Source organism: Schistocerca gregaria, chromosome 8 (genome assembly GCF_023897955.1).
Source record: "Schistocerca gregaria isolate iqSchGreg1 chromosome 8, iqSchGreg1.2, whole genome shotgun sequence".
Taxonomy (NCBI): Eukaryota; Metazoa; Arthropoda; class Insecta; order Orthoptera; family Acrididae; genus Schistocerca; species Schistocerca gregaria.
In genome coordinates, this window is record NC_064927.1 from 187,476,691 (window position 1) to 187,501,360 (window position 24,670).

Consider the following 24,670-nt stretch of genomic DNA (forward strand, 5'->3'; position numbering starts at 1 on the left):
GAGTTTGAAAAAGTCAGCCAACCATCGAAGATTTATTGACACCTTCACCTATATGTCGATATTTACAGGGTGTTTCAAAAATGATCGGTATATTTGAAACGGCAATAAAAACTAAACGAGCAGCGATAGAAATACACCGTTTGTTGCAATATGCTTGGGACAACAGTACATTTTCAGGTGGACAAACTTTCGAAATTACAGTAGTTACAATTGTCAACAACAGATGGCGCTGCGGTCTGGGAAACTCTATAGTACGATATTTTCCACATATCCACCGTGCGTAGCAATAATATGGCGTAGTCTCTGAATGAAATTACCCGAAACCTTTGACAACGTGTCTGGCGGAATGGCTTCACATGCAGATGAGATGTACTGCTTCAGATGTTCAATTGTTTCTGGATTCTGGCGGTACACCTGGTCTTTCAAGTGTCCCTACAGAAAGAAGTCACAGGGGTCCATGTCTGGCGAATAGGGAGGCCAATCCACGCCGCCTCCTGTATGTTTCGGATAGCCCAAAGCAATCACACGATCATCGAAATATTCATTCAGGAAATTAAAGACGTCGGCCGTGCGATGAGGCCGGGCACCATCTTGCATCAACCACGAGGTGTTCGCAGTGTCGTCTAAGGCAGTTTGTACCGCCACAAATTCACGAAGAATGTCCAGATAGCGTGATGCAGTAATCGTTTCGGATCTGAAAAATGGGCCAATGATTCCTTTGGAAGAAACGGCGGCCCAGACCAGTACTTTTTGAGGATGCAGGGACGATGGGACTGCAACATGGGGCTTTTCGGTTCCCAAAATGCGCCAGTTCTGTTTATTGACGAAGCCGTCCAGGTAAAAATGAGCTTCGTCAGTAAACCAAATGCTGCCCACATGCATATCGCCGTCATCAATCCTGTGCACTATATCGTTAGCGAATGTCTCTCGTGCAGCAGTGGTAGCGGCGCTGAGGGGTTGCCGCGTTTGAATTTTGTATGGATAGAGGTGTAAACTCTGGCGCATGAGACGATACGTGGACGTTGGCGTCATTTGGACCGCAGCTGCAACACGGCGAACGGAAACCCGAGGCCGCTGTTGGATCACCTGCTGCACTAGCTGCGCGTTGCCCTCTGTGGTTGCCGTACGCAGTCGCCCTACCTTTCCAGCGCGTTCATCCGTCACGTTCCCAGTCCGTTGAAATTTTTCAAACAGATCCTTTATTGTATCGCTTTTCGGTCCTTTGGTTACATTAAACCTCCGTTGAAAACTTCGTCTTGTTGCAACAACACTGTGTTCTAGGCTGTGGAATTCCAACACCAGAAAAATAAACCATGTTGTCCACAGCACACTTGCTCGTTGTGAACAGCACACGCTTACAGCAGAAAGACGACGTACAGAATGCCGCACCCACAGACTGCGTTGTCTTCTATATCTTTCACATCACTTGCAGCGCCATCTGTTGTTGAAAATTATAACTACTGTAATTTCGAAAGTTTGTCCGCCTGAAAATGAACTGTTGTCCCAAGCATATTGCAACAAACGGTGTATTTCTATCGCTGCTCGTTTAGTTTTTATTGCCGTTTCTAGTATACCGGTCATTTTTGAAACAGCCTGTATAAAAATATCTTCTGCAGAATGAGTGGGCCCTAAAATGTATATAAACGGTTACAAACTATTTTTACATACATAAGAAAATGTTGAAAAAAGGTAAATATTTGTGAGGTAAGCGTACTCTTTCGTTGCACCATATAGTGGTAAATTACACTATTGGCCATTACAATTGCTACACCAAGAAGATAACGCGAAATTTAACAGACAGGAAGAAGATACTGTGATATGCAAATGATTAGCTTTTCAGAGCATTCACACAAGGTTGGCGCCGGTGGCGACACCTGCAACGTGCTGACATGAGGAAAGTTTCCAACCGATTTCTCATACACAAACAGCGGTTGACAGGTGTTGCCTGGTGAAACGTTGTTGTGATGCCTCGTGTAAGGAGCTGAAATGCGTACCATGACGTTTCCGCGTTGGTCGAAATCCAATGACTGTTAGCAGAATATGAAATCGGTGGGTTCAGGAGGGTAATACGAAACGCCGTGCTGGATCCCAACGGCCTCGTATCACTAGCAGTCGAGATGACAGGCATTTTATTCCCATGGCTGTAACGGATCGTGCACCCACGTCTCGATCACTGAGTCAACAGATGGGGAAGTTTGCAAGACAACACCCATCTGCACGAACAGTTCACTGACGTTTGCAGCAGCATGGACTATCTGCTCGGAGACCATGGCTGCGGTTTCCCTTGACGCTGCATCATAGACAGGAGCGCGTGAGATGGTGTACTCAACGACGAACCTGGGTGCACGAATGGCAAAACGTCATTTTTTCGGGTGAATCCAGGTTCTGTTTACAGCATCATGATGGCCACATCCGTGTTCGGCGACATCACGGTGAACGCACATTGGAAGCGTGTATTCGTCATCGCCATCCGGGCGTATTACCCGGCGTGATGGTGTGGGGTTTCATTGGTTACACGTCTCGGTCTCCTCTTGCTCTCATTGACGGCACTTTGAACAGTGGACGTTACATTTCAGATGCGTTACCACCCGTAGCTCTACCCTTCATTCGATCCCTACGAAACCCTACATTTCAGCAGGATATTGCACGGCCGCATGTTGCAGGTCCTGTACTGGCCTTTCTGGATACAGAAAATGTTCGACTGCTACCCTGGCCAGCACATTCTCCAGATCTCTCACCAATTGAAAAGTCTGGTCAATGGTGGTCGAGCAACTGGCTCGTCACAATACGCCAGTCCTACTCTTGATGAACTGTGGTATCGTGTTGAAGCTGCATGGGCAGCTGTACCTGTACACGCCATCCAAGCTCTGTTTGACTCAATGCCCAGGCGTATCAAGGCCGCTATTGCGGCCAGAAGTGGGTGTTCTGGGTACTGATTTCTCAGGATCTATGCACCCAAGTTGCGTGAAAATGTAATCACATGCCAGTTCTACTATAATATATTTGTCCAATGAATACCCCTTTTATCATGTGCATTTCTTCTTGGTGTAGCAATTTTAATGGCCAGTAGTGTACATTAGCAAAAGCAGAGCGGATCTTGTCGTATATAAAACTGATATAAACACCAGAAACACCACATGCCATGGGTTAAGAGAGCAGCCCAATTACATTCGGCGTACGCCAGTATAAATGCACTAATGTGATCGCCCACTATTAAAAGTTCCTGTCTACATAAAATTATAACAGTATTATATATTTGCGTAACATAAGTATTCACCAATGCATTGACAAAGGCCAATTGGTCAAAGGTACAGGCTCAAGCGATAAGGAAAAATTGGGATGCAAAGGGCGCAAAATATACGAGCGTAAGAATTTCGCCTTGCTTGTGTTAAGCAACATTCTTTACATTGAAATTAAATGAAAATTTGTTCTACAAGGCTACTAATATTGCAATAAATTTACAGAACTAACCGCCCAATCTTATCTTTACGAATACAAAGTAACAACAAACTTGTTTGGGTAGGATAAACGGATTTACTGATTTCACTGTGTGTCTTACAACCTTAAAAGACACTGTTTTGCTCCATTCGATAGTTTTTATTTATATTTGCCCTGACCTTTTGGAAACATTCTTACCTCAGTGAGAGAATTATTTTCGGAAGTTTACGTCAGTGGCCGAATTAAGTATCGCAATCTTATGTTTTTGAATACAAACTAACATTGTATTTATTTGTGTAGGATGTACAGATTTACGATTTTGATTTGTATATGTTTTTATTTGTATTTTTTGCTACGACAAACGAATTTATTAAGTTCGCTTTGATATTTGGATGCTTACTCATTACATTTTGATTTCGTTTTGCTTACGGATAAAAAGTGCCTAGTAAACGGTCGAGTTTTTCTGAATACGCCAGAACAGCTAAAAAACTGAGGACTATGTGCTCTCAAGAACCCAATGAAGATCGTGAGACGAGAACTTGGTGTGAACATCAGGCTTCAACTCGTTGTTATGAGAAATTGCTCCACATGTGAGGTGCAACATAAAGAGTGTCATGCATTATCTCATTCCTCAGGACCCTACACTCACAGAGGCTTGAAGTTACTTCTTACTAACGTAACGTCTCAGAAGAGGAAATTTTGGCAGGAAGTGGAGCACGTGTGTGAGCTTTTATATCCTGAATCTTGCTTATTCCTAACAGAAACGCTATAAACGTGTACAATTCCTGGTGAGTTTAAGTTATACCATGACTATAAACAAAGTGCAAGGCCAGACACTGTGTGTTGCAGGCGCGGTTCACATACTCATCTAATGTGCCGCCACAACTTGTGGCTTTCTGTAGTGGCATCGTGAGCAACCGTTCACACAGGACGCCACACATTCTACGTAATTGGTGTCAACTGTTAACATATGGTCGGATATGATTTTATAACGCAGGCTATCGCATTAGAGCTGAGACAAGAGTTAAATACCAGGAAGATGAAACGCAAATGTTAGATCTGAAAATAGATTTCGCAAAGCGATAAATCAGGTGCAACAAACACATTTATAAAAGGAATAACACTAGGAGACGAAAATGTTGTTTGCAATGCAAGCCAAGGAGAGTAGAGTATTTATTTTAATTTTCTTGTGGCAAACTAACCAACACCTGACATGTAAATATCATCTGCAGACACGCCACTCTTCCCAGATTTTAGAATCTTATTTTATTCGTCGATACTGGCATTCAGAGTAACTAATTTTTAGTTTAACTGGTACCACATCACACTCGTGAGCTACTTCATATGTACTATCAACAATTTATGCAATACTTAGTCTCACAAATCACGAATTTATACGACTCGCTGTTTTGGTTACATATATTAAGTTTGTTTATTTATTTAGTCATCCAAAAATCTTGTAAGATTATGGAATCCGGCATTGGTTTGCAAATGTGGCCAGTCTCCCCTCCCCCGCCCCGCACCTCCCGCCCCCCCCCCCATACGCACACACAAAATGCTGCAGAAAATCAAACATAGGCTGCTGTTCTTGTAGTTCTAGAAGCTGCGACTGTGTACCTCCCGACCACTTTTTTCACCAATGAAATGAAAACCCTCCCCCCACGAACCATGGACCTTGCCGTTGGTGTGGAGGCTTGCGTGCCTCGGTGATACAGATAGCCGTACCGTAGGTGCAACCACAACGGCGGGGTATCTGTTGAGAGGCCAGAAAACGTGTGGTTCCTGAAGAGGGGCAGCAGCCTTTTCAGTAGTTGCAAGGGCAACAGTCTTGATGATTGACTGATGTGGCCTTGTAACAATAACCAAAACGGCCTTGCTGTGCTGGTACTGCGAACGGATGAAAGCAAGGGGGAACTACGGCCGTAATTTTTCCCGAGGGCATGCAGCTTTACTGTATGGATAAATGATGATGGCGTCCTCTTGGGTAAAATATTCCGGAGGTAAAATAGTCCCCCATTCGGATCTCCGGGCGGGGACTACTCAAGAAGATGTCGTTATCAGGAGAAAGAAAACTGGCGTTCTATGGATCGGAGCGTGGAATGTCAGATCACTTAATCGGGCAGGTATTTTAGAATATTTAAAAGGGAAATGGATAGGTTAAAGTTAGATATAGTGGGAATTAGTGAAGTTCGGTGGCAGGAGGAAGTAGACTTCTAGTCAGATGACTACAGGGTTATAAACACAAAATCAAATAGGGGTAATGCAGGAGTAGGTTTAATAATGAATAGGAAAATAGGAATGCGGGTAAACTACTACAAACAGCATAGTGAACGCATTATTGTGACCAAGATAGATACGAAGCCCATACCTACTACAGTAGTACAAGTTTATATGCCAACTAGCTCTGCAGATGGCGAAGAATTTGAAGAAATGTATGATGAAATAAAAGAAATTATTCAGATAGTGAAGGGAGACGAAAATTTAATAGTCATGGGTGACAGGAATTCGGTGGTAGGAAAAGGGAGAGAAGGAAACGTAGTAGGTGAATATGGATTGGGGCTAAGACATGAAAGAGGAAGCCGTCTGGTAGAATTTTGCACAGACCACAACTTAATCATAGTTAACACTTTGTTCAAGAATCCTAAAAGAAGGCTGTATACATGGAAGAACCCTGGAGATACTAAAAGGTATCAGATAGATTATATAATGGTAATACAGAGATTTAGGAACCAGGTTTTAAATTGCAGGACATTTCCAGGGGCAGATGTGGACTCTGATCACAATCTATTGGTTATGACCTGTAGATTAAAACTGAAGAAACTGCAAAAAGGTGGGAATTTAAGGAGATGGGACCTGGATAAACTGAAAGAACCAGAGGTTGTACAGAGTTTCAGGGAGAGCATAAGGGAACAATTGACAGGAATGGGGGAAAGAAATACAGTAGAAGAAGAATGGGTAGCTCTGAGGGATGAAGTAGTGAAGGCAGCAGAGGATCAAGTAGGTAAAAAGACGAGGGCTAGTAGAAATCCTTGAGTAACAGAAGAAATATTGAATTTAATTGATGAAAGGAGAAAATATAAAAATGCAGTAAATGAAGCACGCAAAAAGGAATACAAACGTCTAAAAAATGAGATCGACAGGAAGTGCAAAATGGCTAAGCAGGCGTGGCTAGAGGACAAATGTAAGGATGTAGAGGCTTATCTTACGAGGGGTAACATAGATACTGTCTACAAGAAAATTAAAGAGACCTTTGGAGATAAAAGAACCACTTGTATGAACATCAAGAGCTCAGATGGAAACCCAGTTATAAGCAAAGAAGGGAAAGCAGAAAGGTGGAAGGAGTATATAGAGGGTCTATACAAGGGCGATGTACTTGAGGACAATATTATGAAATGGAAGAGGATGTAGATGAAGATGAAATGAGAGATACGATACTGCGTGAAGAGTTTGAGAGAGCACTGAAAGACCTGGGTCCAAACGAGGCCCCGGGAGTAGACAACATTCCATTAGAACTACTGACAGCCTTGGGAGAGCCAGTCCTGACAAAACTCTACCATCTGGTGAGCAAGATGTATGAAGCAGGCGAAATACCCTCAGACTTCAAGAAGAATGAAACAATTCCAATCCCAAAGAAAGCAGGTGTTGACAGATGTGAAAATTACCGAACAATCAGTTTAATAAGCCACAGCTGCAAAATACTAACACGAAGTATTTACATACGAATAGAAAAACTAGTAGAAGCCGACCTCGGGGAAGATGAGTTTCGATTCCGCAGAAATACTGGAACGCGTGAGACAATACTGACCTTACGACTTATCTTAGAAGAAAGAATAAGGAAAGGCAAATCTACGTTTATAGCATTTGTAGACTTAGAGAAAGCTTTTGACAATGTTGACTGAAATACTCTCTTTCAAATTTTAAAGGTGGCAAGGGTAAAATACAGGGAGCGAAAGGCTATTTACAGTTTGTACAGAAACCAGATGGCAGTTAAAACAGTCGAGGGACATGAAAGGGAAGCAGTGGTTGGGAAGGGAGTGAGACAGGGTTGTAGCCTATCCCCGATGTTATTCAATCTGTATATTGAGCAAGCAGGAGGTTCGCCGATGACATTGTAAGAGGACTTGGAAGAGCAGTTGAACGGAATAGACAGTGTCTTGAAAGGAGGATATAAGATGAACATCAAAAAAAGCTAAACGAGGATAAAGGAATGTAGTCGGATTAAATCGGATGATGCTGAGGGAATTAGACTAGGAAATGAGACACGAGTTTTGCTATTTGGGGAGCAAAAGAACTGATGATGGCCGAAGTAGAGAGGATATAAAATGTAGACTGGCAATGGCAAGGAAAGCGTTTCTGAAGAAGAGAAATTTGTTAACATCGAGTATAGATTTAAGTGTCAGGAGGTAATTTCTGAAAATATTTGTATGGAGTGTAGCCATGTATGGAAGTGAAACATGGACGATAAATAGTTTAGACAAGAAGAGAATAGAAGCTTTCGAAATGTGGTGCTACAGAAGAATGCTGAAGATTAGATGGGTAGATCACATAACAAATAAGGAGGTATTGAATAGAATTGGGGAGAAGAGGAGTTTGTGGCACAACTTGACTAGAAGAAGGGATCGGTTGTCAGGACATGTTCTGATGCATCAAGGGATCACCAATTTAGTATTGGAGGGCAGCGTGGAGGGTAAAAATCGTAGAGGGAGACCAAGAGATGAATACACTAAGCAGATTCAGAAGGATGTGGGTTGCAGTAAGTACTGGGAGATGAAGAAGCTTGCACAGGATAGGGTAGCATGGAGAGCTGTATCAATCCAGTCTCAGGACTGAAGACCACAACAACAAAATGAAAACACCCTAACCGCGACAGTATGTTGGTGTTTCAAAATACTGCCTCTGGGGAGCAGTGGTCGAAGGGAAGTGAAGCAACGAAGTACAACCACGCTGAACTTTTGGTGGCATCACAAAAGTTGCGTCACTGAAGTTACGACACTAAAAAGTAATGGTTCACTCACGTAACTGCATCGGAACTGTAATCTGCCACTAGCTGTGGAGACACTTTTGTTGCCTGTGTGAATCCGGTTTTACTTTCGGTTGCTTTTCGTACGGCCCGCTCTACATGGCTCTCTCCCGTGTTAGTAAAACAAACAAGCTCGTCATTCATGTCCCCAATCATACTACAGGGTATTTTTATTGAAAGAAGATACAGAGCTCGGTTTAGTGTTAATTTGTATGGAAACACATCAAGTTTTTTTTGCCTTAAACTAAAGATGTTGTTTGTGGCTTCCGTTGGTTATCATGGTCATTCCATCTGAAGTCAGTTTCTTCCCAAACTCGCTGTAGCATTGCGGGTGTAACTTGCTCACTGGCGGCGTAAATTCTTGCTCTACGTTCAGGTAGAGAAGCCGGCACAAGAGGTACGAACACGTTATCCTTGATGACTCCTCATTAAAAAAAAATCGAGTGGTGTCAGGTCTGGGAAACGTGGGAGCCGTGCAGTTGGCGCATCACGGCCAATCCACTGACGTGGAAAAAAGAGGTCACTGAGAAAATCCCGGACGTCAGCCAGGTAATGGGGTGGTGCACCATCTTGCATGAAGTAAACGTTTCGTTCTTCGTCATCCTCATCAATCTGTGGTACAAAAATTGTTGTAACGTTGTCTCACTCGCTGAATGACGTCGTCAGATGTGATTGGAAGACCTGATGATTTACCATATCTTACCTAGCATCCTGTTTCTACAAAACATTTATGCCACTCATAAATTGTAGGCCTACTAGGAGGATCTTTAGCATAGTTGGCAAGGAAATTACGCTGAACTGTTGTTGCCGACTTCGAATTTTCAAACCAAAACCCACAGCTAGCACGCTCGGGTCTCAATGAAGGCAACCATCTGTAACGCAACTGCCGCTAAGGCTCCCTACGGTGCGCTTTGACACTAGCGAACTACGCGAGACGAAACTTGATGTATTTCCCTACAAATTGACTTTACAATCACCTCTGTAGGTACTATAAATTAATTTATATTAATTTTCAAAGTTGTAAAGTCCTTTTTGAAACACCCTGTACTTCAGTGGAAGCTTTATAAGTAAAAAACAAATGCATGTGTTCGAAGTATTGGAGGCAGATAAAGCTGGGCAAGGCCAGGATTCTCAGCTAGTGTAAAATGAGTAGAATACATGGTTAGCTGTAAGAGAGGGCCTGATAATCCTAATATTTTCGTTTTTATGAAATCAGTAAATAAATATGATTATATGAGCGCCGCATGAATCTAAACGTCATTGTTTAAGCCTTCTGCATCGAAAAGAGCGAGTTCAGTTTCACAAGAGCACTGTTTCCTGAATCTATTGCGATTTCCGCAGAGGAGGTGTACCGCCTCCAGGAAAGACAGCGTATTCTTCCACAATTTGTATTCCGCTGGCGCTCGCTTATACAGAAAAGATTTCTAACGGTTGTGGCGAGCCGTTCGACCGCAGCCGAGTGTAACGGCAGCATCTGGGCGTTAATTTTCTTAACGCTGCCCAAGTTTTCCAGCATCTCTCGGACAGCGCGAGAGTTTCCAATGTAAAAGTTAACCGCCGCCGTTCCGTGAATGGTAATGGCGCCGGCGCGCCCCGCCGCGGTCCTTAAGGCAGGCCGGGACCAGGGGTTGCGGAGGTGGTGGTGGAGGGACATTATTACGGCACACCCCCGGCTACCTCTACCGCCTCTACTGGGGTGGTTTTTCACATTCACTGGAGTGGAGGCTGGGGGAGGGTGATTGGAATGAGGTGGGGGTGGGCGGCAGGAGCGGCGGCCGCAGTTTACTGCTGGGCGTGAGGGCCGTAGCTCGTGTGGGGTTGGCCGCCTGGCCTGGCCGGAGAACAACCGAACCAAGAATAGCCTACGGTTTCCGTTCACCCGTTGAGCTGTTTATAACTGGGCTATCTTAAAAACCCACCAGACAAAATAGCCCTCTCCCGACTCAAAGACTCACAGGTTATCTTGGACAGATCTGGATGGTGCAGAATAGGTGTGAATGTGTATGAAATCTTATGGGACTTAACTGCTAAGGTCATCAGTCCCTAAGCTTACACACTACTTAACCTAAATTATCCTAAGGACAAACACACACTCCCATGCCCGAGGGAGGACTCGAACCTCCACCGGGATCAGCCACGCAGTCCATGACTGTAGCGCCTTAGACAGCTCGGCTAATCCTGCGCGGTGCAGAATAGGTATCTGGCGATCGTGTCACTACTGACGTGGCAGTGAAGTAGTGTGTGTACACCACCTTATCAGAAGTATGTGGACGCTTATTACTGGACATAAATCTGGAATGTGCCCACCCTTCGCCTTTAAGACGGCTTGAACCCTGGCGGGAACACTTTCAAACAGGTGTCTGAATGTTTGTGGAGAAATGGAAGCCATTCTTTCTCAAGAGCTGAAAGCAAGAAGGTACTGGTGTTGGACGCTTGGACCTGGAGCGAAGTCGATTGCTCTGAGCACTATGGGACTTAACTTCTAAGGTCATCAGTCCCCTAGAACTTAGAACTACTTAAACCTAACTAATCTAACGATATCCCGCACATCCATGCCCGAGGCAGGATTCGAACCTGCGATCGTAGCTGTCGCGCGGTTCCAGACTGTAGCGTGTACAACCACTCGGCCATCCCGGCCGGCAGCGAAGTCGACGTTCTAAGTCACGCCAAAGGGGTTTCATTTGATTCAGGTCTGGGCAGGTCAGTCTACATCTACATCTACATTTATCCTCCGCATGCCACCCAAGGGTGTGTGGCGGAGGGCACTTTACGTGCCAATGTCATTACCTCCCTTTCCTGTTCCAATTGCGTATGGTTCGCGTGAAGAAAGACTGCCGGAAAGCCTCCGTGCGCGCTCGAATCTGTCTAATTATACATTCGTGATCTCCTCGGGACGTATAAGTACGGGGGAAGCAATATATTCGATACCTCATCCAGAAACGCTCCCTCTCGAAACCTGGACAGCAAGCTACACCGCGATGAAGAGCGCCTATTTCCATATTTGCAGAGTCTGTCACTTGAGTTTGCTAAACATCTCCGTAACGCTATCACGCTTACCAAATAACCCTGTGACGAAACACGCATCGCTTCTTTGGATCTTCTCTATCTCCTCTATCAACACGACCTAGTACGGATCCCACACTGATGAGCAATACTCAAGTATAGGCCGAACGAGTGTTATGTAACCCACCTCCTTTGTTGATGGACTATATTTTCTAAGGACTCTCCCAATGAATCTCAACCTGACAACCGCCTTACCAAGAATTAATTTTTTATGATCATTCCACTTCAAATCGTTCCGTACGCATACTCCCAGATATTTTACAGAAGTAACTGCTACCAGTGTTTGTTCCGGTACCATATAATCATACAATAAAGGATCCTTCTTTCTATGTATTCGCAATACATTACATTTGTCTATGTTAAGTGACAGTTGCCACTTCCTGCACCAAGTGCCTATCCGCTGCAGATCTTTCTGCATTTCGCTGCAATTTTCTAATGCTGCAACTTCTCTGTATACTACAGCATCATCCGCGAAAAGCCGCATGGAACTTCCGACACTATCTACAGGTCATTTATATATATTGTGAAAAGCAATGGCCCCATAACACTCCCCTGTGGCACGTCTGTAGACGTCTCTCCATTGAGAACAACATGCTGTGTTCTGTTTGCTAAAAACTCTTCAATCCAGCCACACAGCTGGTCTGATATTCCGTATGTTCTTACTTTATCAGGCAACAGTGAGGAACTGTATCGAACGCCTTCCGGAAGTCAAGGAAAATGGCATCTACCTGGGAGCCTGTGTCTAATATTTTCTGGGTCTCATGAACCAATAGAGAGAGTTGGGTCTCACACGATCGCTGTTTCTGTAATCCATGTTGATTCCTACAGAGTAGATTCTTGGTTTCCAGAAGTGACATGATATGCGAGCAAAAAAGATGTTCTAAAATTCTACCACAGATCGAAGTCAGAGATATAGGCCTATAGTTTTTTACATCTGCTCGACGACCCTTCTTGAAAACTGGAACTACCTGTGCTCTTTTACAGACATTTGGAACCCTCCGTTCCTCTAGAGACTTTCGGTACACGGCTGTTAGAATAGAGGCAAGTTGTTTCGCGTACTCCGTGTAGAATCGAATTGGTATCCTATCAGGTCTAGTGGACTTTCCTCTGTTGAGTGATTTCAGTTGCTTTTCTATTCCTTGGACACTTATTTCGATGTCAGCCATTTTTTCGTTCGTGCGAGTCTGTCTGAGGAATGATGCCTTATGACAGGGTGCATTGTCATGCTGATACAATTAACATCTCCGATCTGCTCCTCTACTGCACGCTGTACACACCGCTGTAAAATGCGTTATCCTTCTGCATTTAGCGTTTTCTTAAGAGCAATAAGGTGACCACAGCATAACCACGAAAATACCTCCATACTGCTACACCGCACTTCATTGCTGGCAGTGCGCATGATGTCAGGTAATATTCTCCAGCAATTCGTCACACTGAAACCTTTCTGTCAGATTGCCACAGTGTATAGCGTGATTCATCACTCCAAATTACTCTTCCACTGTCCATTTATGTCACTCTTTACTCCATCCCAACTGTCACTTAAGCATTAAATATGGAAATGTGTGGCTCACGAGAAGTTGGTCAACCATTGTGTTCCATTCTTTTTAACTCTCTAGACGCAGTCCTTGCTGTAGCTGCACTGCTGTAGCACTCTGGAACTCGAGAGCGATACCTTTCTCTGATTTCGTGGGACTTTTTTTACAACCGCCCTCTGCTACGCTCGACAGCCACTGTCCATCAGTACATAAGGTCTGTATGGTTTCGATTTAGCTGTGGTTATACCTTTACATTTTCACTTCACTGTCACATCCACAGTAGTCGACTGGGCTGCTTTAGAGAGTACGATTTTACGGTTCAGGCGGTTCTGTCAATTGGAATCCCAGCCGAAAGTTGGGAGATCGTGTGTCTTTAATAACCCAGTAGTTATCGGCAGATTTCCGTACTTCTTGTTGGCCGCTTCTCTTGGGCACACTATGCTCCAGCCTTTTCAATAACACTGCGTCAACTAGGCTGTTTGGTGGCCTGGCCTTCGTACTTCGGATATAGTCACGTTTCCATCTTGCGGCTCTTTGCGGTGATATGTAGAAATTTTATCACTAGTCCATACCCGCGACTCCGTCCTCTTGTACATTGCCCGCGTCTGCTAACCACTGGAATTTTCGATATCTCATACTGTAACCATCAGATTTAAGCGGTTGTGACAATTCGAATGCCATCCGAATGTTGGGAGACCGTGTATCTTTAAAGACCCAGTGTTATATTAGTTGTATGTATAGACGCGAGGATGCGTTTAAATCATCGAGAAGCTGGTCTTGTATGGCCCTGTAATATAGGAAATATAAACAGCTAATGAGGCTGCCAGAAATTGTTTAGAAGACTGTAATAGTGTTTCAAAGTTTTGTTAAAATTATCTGATGTTAGAAGGGTTGAAGTATTGTTGCTGTTGTGGTCTTCAGTCCTGAGACTGGTTTGATGCAGCTCTCCATGCTACTCTATCCTCTGCAAGATTCTTCATCACCTACTGCAACCTACATCCTTCTGAATCTGCTTAGTGTATTCATCTCTTGGTCTACCTCTACGATTTTTACCCTCCGCGCCGCCCTCCAATACTAAATTGGTGATCCCTTTATGCCTCAGAACATGTCCTACCAACCGGTCCCTTCTTCTTGTCAAGTTGCGCCACAAATTTCTCTTCTCCCCAATTCTATTCAGTACCTCCTCATTAGTTATGTGATCTACCCATCTTATCTTCAGCATTCTTCTGTAGCACCACATTTCGAAAGCTACTATTTTCTTCTCGTCCAATCTATTTATCGTCTGTGTTTCACTTCCATAGACTACATGGCTACACTCCATACAAATACTTTCAGAAACGATTTCTTGACACTTAAATCTATACTCAATGTTAACAAATTTCTCTTCTTCCGAAACGCTTTCCTCGCCATTGTCAGTCTACATTTTATATCCTCTCTACTTCGACCATCATCAGTTATTTTGCTCCCCAAATAGCAAAACCCCTTTACTACTTTAAGTGTCCCATTCCCTAATCTAATTCCCTCAGCATCACCAGAATGAATTCGACCACATTCCATTCTCCTCGTTTTGCTTCTTTTTATGTTCATCTTCTATCCTCCTTTCAAGACACTGTCCATTCCGTTCAACTGCCCTTCGAAGTGCTTTGCTGTCTCTGACAGAATTACAATGATTTTAATTTTTCTTTTGTTTCCTTTAGTGCTTGCTCAATATACAGACTGAATAACATCGGGGATAGGCTACAACCCTGTGTCACTTCCCTCCCAACCACCGCTTCCCTTTCATGCCCCTCGACACTTATAATTGCCATCTGGTTTCTGTACAAATTGTAAATAGCTTTTCGCTCCCCGTATTTTACCCTTGCCACCTTTAGAATTTGAAAGAGAGTACTCCAGTCAACATTGTCAAAAGCTTTCTCTAAGTCTACAAATGCTAGAAACGTAGGTTTGCCTTTCCTTAATCTTTCTTCTAAAATAAGTCGTAAGGTCAGTATTGCCTCACGTGTTCCAACATTTCTACGGAATCCAAACTGATCTTCCCCGAGGTCGGCTTCTACCAGTTTTTCCATTCGTCTGTAAAGAATTCGCGTTAGTATTTTGCAGCTGTGACTTATTAAACTGATAGTTCGGTAATTTTCACATTTGTCAACACCTTCTTTCTTTGGGATTGGAATTATTATACCTGATGGATTTATTAGTCAGATGACGTCCAACGAGTGGTCCACGTTCATAGTCACTGAGCACCCCTGATGCAGGCATGCTGTTGTTACTGCTTCTCTACTGCATCACAATATTCCCTGCCTCCTTTTACACTTGCGAGTCCGCCTCTTGTGACAACTAGCGGGGAATTCCTCGATACATAAGCGTATCCGGATACATTTTATCAGGTGATGTATGTGCTAGCCAGCTGTATGGCAATTATCCCATTGACCCAAATGGAGAATTGACAGAATGACAGAAAGAGCTCCTGTGTTTGCCGATTTGTTGGTGCATCAACACGGTCTGCAGCTGATTGTGTTTCCCCAGTGTCTACAAGGAATGGATTTCCTCTCGCATCCATGTGACATGATGTAAAACAGTGGCCGTAAAAAGATACTGCAGACAAGGATCAGAGACAAGTGTCGCACCTTGTCCTTGAGAATTGGTGTCGAACTTGTCATGAATAGCTGCCCTCAGTTAGTGGAAGTTTATCTAAACCATTTTCCAAGCGAACATGGCAAAGGGAACTGCACGAAATGGAAATTCGGAGTTGGGTACCTCAAAAAAGGCTGTAGTTCAGAGCGGCACATACAGCTGCATGTATTCAATGGGCCAAACAACACAGACTGGACAATAGCTGGATGGAGGCGTGAAGTGTGATCCGGCAAGTCGTGATTTTTTTAACGAGAAAAGGCATCGAGGGCACCGATGGCCAAATGTGGTGTTCAACCCACTGTGTGTTGAGGGTGCAATAATGATTGGTGGGAATTGGTTTTCAGACCTTTTCTTATTACGAATTGGAAGTAATGTGAACATCAACTAGGACGGTTCCTCCAACATTCTCTGTAGGCAAATGTTGTCCTTTCTTCTGTATCTTCACATTGAGTATTCTGTGGAAATATCCTATCTTCCAAGATGGCAGTCTTGTTCACAGTATTGATGGCATACATACCTGGTTGGGCAAACACTCAGGCACTCTATAGCACCACGACTGGCCCGTTAAATCACCTGATCTTATCCCACAGAAAATATATGGAACAGTGACCAGCAGCCTTGTTACAGTGGTAAAACCGTTTCCCATCATATCACAGAAGTTAAGTATTTGGATGGATTGCTGTCCGCCGGGCCTGGCGAGTGGTGTTGGTAAGCGGGGTGCATTCTGCCCTTGTGAGGCCAACTGAGAAATGGCAGCTCCAGTCACGAAAACTGACAACAGCCAGGAGAGCGTTGCACTGACCACATTCCCCTCCATATCCGCATCCAGTGACGCCTATCAGCTGAGGATGACACGGCAGTCGGTCTTTACCGTCAGGCCTTCCGAGGTATGTTCGGTCGGGATTAATGGTTCAAATGGCTCTGAGCACTATGGGACTCAACTGCTGTGGTCATCAGTCCCCTAGAACTTAGAACTACTTAAACCTAACTAACCTAAGGACACCACACACATCCATGCCCGAGGCAGGTTTCTAACCTGCGACCGTAGTAGTCGCACGGTTCCCGACTGCGCGCCTAGAACCGCGAGACCACCGCGGCCGGCGGTCGAGATTAATTTAGTTTTGTTTGGAATAGTCAGTACTAGTACTGTGCAGTAGGGATACACGAAATGAGCTTTATCGTAGATCACTGGACCAACGAAGGGTGTCTAACGTCTGCAGGAAAGTACTGGTCATTCTCGTTTCCAAGAAGGCTCATAGGACAGATACACATAATTATAGTCCTATATCGTTGACGTCAGTCTGTTGTAGAAATATGGAACATGTTTTATTCACAAGAATTATGACGTTTTTGGAGTATGGAAATTTGCTGTATAAAAATCAACGTGGGTTCCACAAAGAGAGAGAACATACGAAACTCAGCCTACTATGGTCCTACATGAGATCCTTAGCGCTGTAGATGAAGGCCTTCAGCTTGCTGTCCTGTTCCTTGACTTCGGGAAGGCATCTGATACCGTCCGCACTGGCGTTTAGTGAAAAAAGTAATATGAGCTTAGAGCCCAGTTTTGCGCCCAGATTCAAGACTTCCTTGCACATAGAACTCAACGCGTCGCCCTGAACGGGACAAAATCGACGAATGTAAAAGTAATTTCCGATGGACACAAAGTAAGTGTGGTAGGACCGTCACTGGAATGGACTTTTCACTCTTCAGCGGAGTTTGTGCTGATACGAGACTTTGGTTCAAATGGCTCTGAGCACTATGGGACTCAACTGCTGTGGTCATTAGTCCCCTAGAACTTAGAATTACTTAAACCTAACTAACCTAAAGACATCACACAAATCCATGCCCGAGGCAGGATTCGAACCTGCGACCGTAGCAGTCGCACGGTTCCGGACTGCGCGCCTAAAACCGCGAGACCACCGCGGCCGGCTGTCAGGAAGTCTCAGGATAGTTGCTGTTTACAATGTATTTCAATGATCAGTTAGGAAGCGTCGGAAGCTCTGTAAGATTGTTCGCAGATGATGTGGTTGTCTAAAAGAAAGTAGCAACGCCAGAGGACCTTATTGATTTGCCGAATGATCTGCAGAGAATTGATGAATGGTGCAGGCACTGACCCTTGATCCCGAACGTAAATAAATGTAACATTTTGCACATACAGAGGAAAATAAATCCACTGCTGTATAACTACACTCTCGACGACAAGCTGCCGTAAAGTATGTGGGAGTAACCATCCAGAGCGCAGACTGAGGTTCATGGAAAGAGTCTTAAGGAAATGTAACTCATTCACGAAGAAAGTGGCTTGAGAGGCGCATTTTTGACCGATTCTTAAATATTGTTCAACAGTCTGGGATTCTTTCCAGGTGGGTCTGATAGAAGAGATAAAGGAGAGTCAACGAAGAGCGACGTGTTTCGTCACAGATTCATTTAGTCAGTGCGAGAGCGTTACGAAGATACTCAGTAGAGTCCAGTGGCAGGATTTACAAGAGTAGCGTTGTGCTTCACGGAGAGGTTTACTGTTGAAATTCTGAGTCAGCACTTTTCGGGAAGAGACGGATAACATATTACTTCCTCCCAGATACCTCTCACGAAATGAGCATGACGAGAAAATTCGAGAAAATGAAACTTAACACAGAGGCTTACCGACAGACAATTTTCCTGCGCGCCATTCGCGAGTGGAATGGGGAAGGGGTATTAGTCAGTGGTACCAAAAGTATTCTCCGTCACACACCGTTAATGGCTTGCGGAGTATGATGTAGATGTAGAGGTTGGGATGTTTTAAACAGAATGACCCTGTTTTCAGAAGTGTGGAGGCTGCAATCGCCTTCTGGACATAGCGATGTAGGTTTCTCCTGGGTATTTTTCCTTGTCTGTCACCGTTACTGTGGAGCTGCGGTTCAGTGACACGCTATGATTGACCCTCCCCAACCCTCTCCACCCACCTGTACGCGCTTGTGTGCATTTGTATCAATGGAAGTTATTATTTTTTAAAGTCTTTCATTCCCAACTCGTGAGAACAGAGAGGGATGTTGTAGAATTTCGTTCAAATATCCCTGCATTTTTGGAGGGGATTTCCAGTTTGGGCACTTGTCTAGAAACCTTGGTCCGACTAGTCAATGGATCTGTTTTAATTTATTTCTAGGACAATGTGACCCATTGATCCAGACAAAAATTAAAATTGTGTGTTTGTGTGTTTGTGTGTGTGTGTGTGTGTGTGTGTACGCATGTATGTGCTGAGCAGGTGTATCCGTAGTCACGAAGTTTTTCACAGAAACGTGCAAATAATGTTCTTGCAGTTAGAAACAAAAGTGTGCGACGATGTGACCGTTGCCAGGCAACAGTTGACAGTCGCCGTGTGGACTCCACGGCACACGATAAGCGCGGCGTGTCTCTGCACATCTGTGCCACTGGACTGTCATGGCGTGCCGGAGCAAGTGAGATCAGCAGGGCCACGCCCACTCACGTATCTACGTGTATGCTCTGCGAACTACTATAGTGGATGGAAGAGGTACGTCCCACTATTACAGTTATTAGGACTTTTCCAGTATTCACTTGGGGAACGCGGGAGGAATGACAGTGTTCTGTCTCTGTAATTAATCTAATTTCGTTCTCATGATCTCTATGTCAGCGACACATAAGGGGTTGTAGTACTGTCCTGAAGTCTTAATTGAAAGCCGGTTCTTGAAGCTCTGTTAGTAGTCTTTCTTGTGATAGTTTCCCAGTCTTTAAGACCCTGCTAGTTCAGTTCTTTCGACATCACCGTGACACTCTCCCGTGGGTCAAACAAACTTGTGATCATTCGTGCTGCTCTTCTCTGCATACGTCCAGTATACCCTGCTAGTCCTATTTGGTACGGGTCCCACACACTTGAGAAGTATTCTATAATGGATACGAGTGACTTTTAAGCAATCTACTTGTAGACTGATTGCGTTTTTCCAGTATTCTACCAATAAACCGTAGACTGCTGTCTGCTCTATCCACGACTGAGCCTATGCGATCGTTCCATTTCATGTCCCTACTGCGTATTACACCCAGCTATTTGTATGAGTTTACAGATTCAATCTGTGACTCACTGATTTTATATTCATAGAATATTAAGTTTTTCCGTTTTTCGAAGGGTGTAATGTTACATTTATGAACATTTAAAGCAAGTTTCCAATCTTTGCACCTCTTTTGCCGGCCGTTGTGACCGTGCGGTTCTAGGCGCTTCAGTCCGGAACCGCGCTGCTGCTACGTTCGAAGGTTCGAATCCTGCCTCGGGCAAGTTAGGTTTAAGTGGTTCTAAGTCTAGGGGACTGATGACCTCAAATGTTAAGTCCCATAGTGCTCAGAGCCATTTGAAACATTTTGCACCTCTTTCAGATCTCGATCTGACTGAATATTTATGTAGCTTCTTTCAGACTGTGCTTCACTGTAGACCAGAGGTCTCCAAACAACGGCCTGCGGGCCGAAACCGGCCCGCGAGGACCGGCAAACCGGCCCGCGTTAGCTGGCAGGACATCCCTGGTATCCGGCCCGCCAAATATTTGAGGTGGTACCTATACTGCCAACAATTGACTTTCGAGGCCTATCGCGACCAATACACCGCGACATTATCGGAGCTCTATCTTTACAAAGCGGAAGGTCATGGTTAAACTTGTGGCTATCCACAATAAACTGACAGACCATTATCCGTGCGATAGTGAAAAAAAAAAGAACGGTTAACACACTAGTTTGGCGAAAACATTTTAAGTAAAAAAATTCTTTGCACTGTATTCTACTCACGAGTCTGCTGCAAGTCTTTCAAATGGACGCCACTTCGGCGACTAGCCATAGTAGCCAATCATTATGGAAGATGCTTCTTAAGCGAGATCTCACTTTCTTTTGATTGCGTTCTAAAATACACATAGCAAGTAAATCGTATAAAATATTTTTATTTAAAGGCAATTTAAAGAAAATACAATACCTGGTGTACATAATAATTTTGGATATTTTAGTTGTAACTGATGTATAAAAATAACTGTAATTAATTTATATCCTGAAAACTCACAGTGTTAGAGTATTCACGTTAAGAAATTTAACATCTTAGTGATAATTAGTGACTTTATGTAGCTGTAACTTTCCTTTCATAATTACCTCCAGTTGTGGATCAAATTTACTGGTAGAGATAATCATCAGCGACTTCAAATGCTCATGATTTAATTTTGAACTGTAAATACTTTTTGCATGTTCCATTTTGGAGAAAGTTTTTTCACACAAATAAGTAGTGCCAAAAGCGGAAAAAAAGCCACGGGCAAATTTATGTAAATTTGGGAACTGTGTGGATGGAAGGCACTTATAAAATTCCACTAATGTTGACTTTGGATGTTTTTCTTTAAAAAAGTTGCTACATTGCAAATCAATAATTTCGACCTGAAATTCTGCGGGAAACGCTTCTATATTGACGTCAAAGGGATTTTGAAATATCTTGATGTCGTTTGAATTTGCATCGATATCAGAAAAATGTGATTAAAATTAATTTTTAAAGCGCCCAAAGCGTAAATGGCTCACACTGCTTCACTACTAAATGAGCCACACTAAAACTGGCACGAGTTGCTTCATGTTGTTCAGCATTTACTTTCTTAAACAGCGACTGCTGGGTTTTTAGCTGGCGTTTCAGAGACTCATACATTTCTAATCGTATGCATGCTGTAAACTTGGAGTAATTCTGAGAGTGCTTAGTCTCATAATGACGTTTTATATTGTATTCTTTGAAGACAAATATTGCTTCATTGCAAATAATACACATTGGTTTGTTGCTCGACTCCACCAAGAAATATTGGCATCCCCACCGCTCTTTAAAAATTCTGCATTCACTGTCAACCTTTCGTTTCTTTCCCATATTTATACAGAACTTTACAAAAGATTGTAACCTGAAAATAAAATTGTGCTATTTAATACTAATAAAACTTGGGAGTAGTCTGCCTAAAGAAAATGCAATGAATTTATTTTTAAGGTATTTTAATTGTTAAATTAAATACAATTACAATGTAGTTCCACTAAAAAATGCAGTGAAAAAATACTCAAGTCATGCTATACGTATTTCGATTTTCAGATTTTCCTTGTCTCTTGGAATTCAAACTTTGAATTGTCCCACACTTCGTCATCTCACCTACTAGTACAGCGCATAAAACATTAAAAAACTCGTGAGACACTCGCAACATAGACACAATCACGCAACAGAACTATCAAATATATGCTCTGGCTCTGCAACTCGCTACAAGACTACTTAACTAAACTTATTGTAGCGCCGCTTGAAATAACAATGCGTTGACATACTCTACCTCTGTTACGTCTTGCAGTAATAGTGTTGCTAACAATGATTTTGAGATTTCGTTAATTTTGCAGGGCACTTTCGTGAAGAATGTGCCGTGACATACTCTTTTGTCGGTGAAATTCGCCAGAATAAAATACTCCAGAATTTCGGTCAGGTACGTCCACCAATCAAAATTATGTAATTAAATAAAAAATCTTAGTTCGTTTCAGTGCTAGCTATTCCCACAACCTTAGATTTCTGCGATTTCATCTTTCCTTTAGCCTTACATTACGGGTGCTTTAATCGCACTAGGTAGATCTTGGTCCTTGTGACTTCGTGGAGGAGTCAATGTTGCCCGCCGACTAAAAAGTTTGGAGACCCCTGCTGTAGACAACTGAATCCTCTGCGAAAAGTCTGAGGTTACTACTAATATTGCCTGTAACATCATTGAGGCCAACGGCCTTGCCGCAGTGGTAACGCTGGTTCCTGTCAGATTACCGAAGTTAAGCGCTGTCGGGCTGGGCTAGCACTTGGATGGGCGACCATCCGGTCTGCCGAGCGCTGTTGGCAAATGGGGTGCACTCAGCCCTTATGAGGCAAACTGAGGAGCTACCTGACTGAGAAGTAGCGGCTCCGGTCTCGTAAACCGACATGCGGCCGGGAGAGCGGTACGCTGACCACGTGCCCCTCTATATCCGCATCTGTGGGCTGAGGATGACACGACGGCCGGTCGGTACCGTTGGGCCTTCATGGTCTGTTCGATTAGGGTTTAGTTCTTTTTTTAGTAAAGTCATTTACATGCAGTATGAATATCAAAGGAACCAACACATTTTCCTGGGGTACACCCGAAGTTATTTCTACATCCATCTATGACTTTCCATCCAGGATAACATAAGGCGTCCTCTGTACCAAGAAATCCTCAATCCAGTCACAAATTTTGCCTGATAAACAGCGCCAGGCTGTGGCTAAGCCATGTCTCCGCAATATCCTTTCTTTCAGGAGTGCTAGTTCTGCAGGTTCGCAGGAGAGCTTCTGTAAAGTTTGGAAGGTAGGAGACGGATACTGGCAGAAGTAAAGCTGTGAGTACCGGACGTGAGTCGTACTTCGGTAGCTCAGATGGTAGAGCACTTGCCCGCGAAAGGCAAAGGTCCCGAGTTCGAGTCTCGGTCGGGCACACAGTTTTAATCTGCCAGGAAGTTTCATATCAGCGCACACTCCGCTGCACAGTGAAAATCTCATTCTGCATACGATTTTACTTTTAATAATAAGCGTAGGTGTGGTACTGACAAGGCCTCATACACTGCCAACCGATTCGGCTCAAATCTGGCATGTCGCTTGTGTACGATCTAAAACGAAGGACTCTTAAGTTATTTTGGCTCACCCCCCCCCCCCCCCCCCCATTCCCCCCGTTTTTGAAAAATCGCCCCTAAAGGTTATGACGAGCAATCGATTCAAAATTGGCAGGATCGATAGATAATTGTAAATAAAGCACTTTTCATCAGTAGGTATGGGGTCCACAGATGCATATTTTTCCTGAAATCGAGGAAAGAAACTTTTAGAACTGCTGCTTATTTACTCACATGGTAAACGCTTTTCAGGGAATGCGCCGACAGCGCAACGGTCAAGGCGCGTCAAGCTCAGCGTGGTCGGTCAGAGCGTTAGCTGCCCTCTATAATAATAATAATAATAATAAAACTGAGTCAAAGGCTCAACACTAAACTTTAACGGGTGTCCTGGGACATCCGCACCCTACAATTGCAGCGAAAAAAAAAAAAAAGCGGGGAGCCCTTGTTCGAATCTCGAGGAAACTGTACGGTTTTCGTTTTTTTAAATTGTAGTTTTTCGTTCAAATGGCTCTAACCACTATGGTACTAACATCTAAGGTCATCAGTCCCATAGACTCAGAACTACTTAAACCTAACTAACCTAAGGACATCACACACATCCACGCCCGAGACAGGATTCGAACCTGCGACCGTAGCAGCACCGCGGTTCCGAATTGAAGAACCTTGAACCACTCGGCCACAGTGACCGGCTGTAGTTTTTCGTATCAGAATTCGTAGGGATAGGAGGGTTAATAAGGTATGCATCTCAACATGTAATAATAATAGTAGTAAGGTAGGCAAACTAATTTCCCAAACGACCTGAATTAGTAAAGAATTAAACATTTAAGCCTTGTCACATGAAAAAACTCCGGGTAAGAGTGTTACGAATTCTTCACGTGGGACCACAGATAGCCAACCGCGCACGGTAGTTACAGCGAGGCACGGGACGGAATGCACGAGGGGGAGTTATGTTGTACCCGTTGTCTGTTCGTCACATCATAGTGGTGAACTTCGAATAGTGAGTCTGTCGTTATAGAAGTCAATGGGAAAGAGTTGTTTTCCGTCATTAGGCTGCCGCGAAGCTCGAGGATACATATAATAATTTTTCATCGTTGATCCGCCGAATAAATGAAATACGTTTTGTGAAAGAATACATGAATCTTCCGTAAATAACATATGACTAATATCGTATGTATATTTGAGTAATTAGCTTTCCTGTTTATGCCGTAGTAACTAGTTATTGTTTGTTGTATCATATCTTTCAGTTGCATAATCTGAATAATGGAGGATGTATACCCTTCGACCAGCGCTCAAATACATAGTTGGAAGGCTGTCATAGACGACGGCAAGCATGAAGTTACCAACGCTGAGTTTTGGTTTGTAAAAG

The 24,670-nt window shown here is 43.7% G+C and overlaps 1 pseudogene; it reads left to right on the forward strand.

Moving 5' to 3' along the window:
• Window positions 1-22,410: 22,410 nt before the first annotated feature.
• On the forward strand, window positions 22,411-22,528 carry LOC126285627 (5S ribosomal RNA; annotated as a pseudogene).
• Window positions 22,529-24,670: the final 2,142 nt, after the last annotated feature.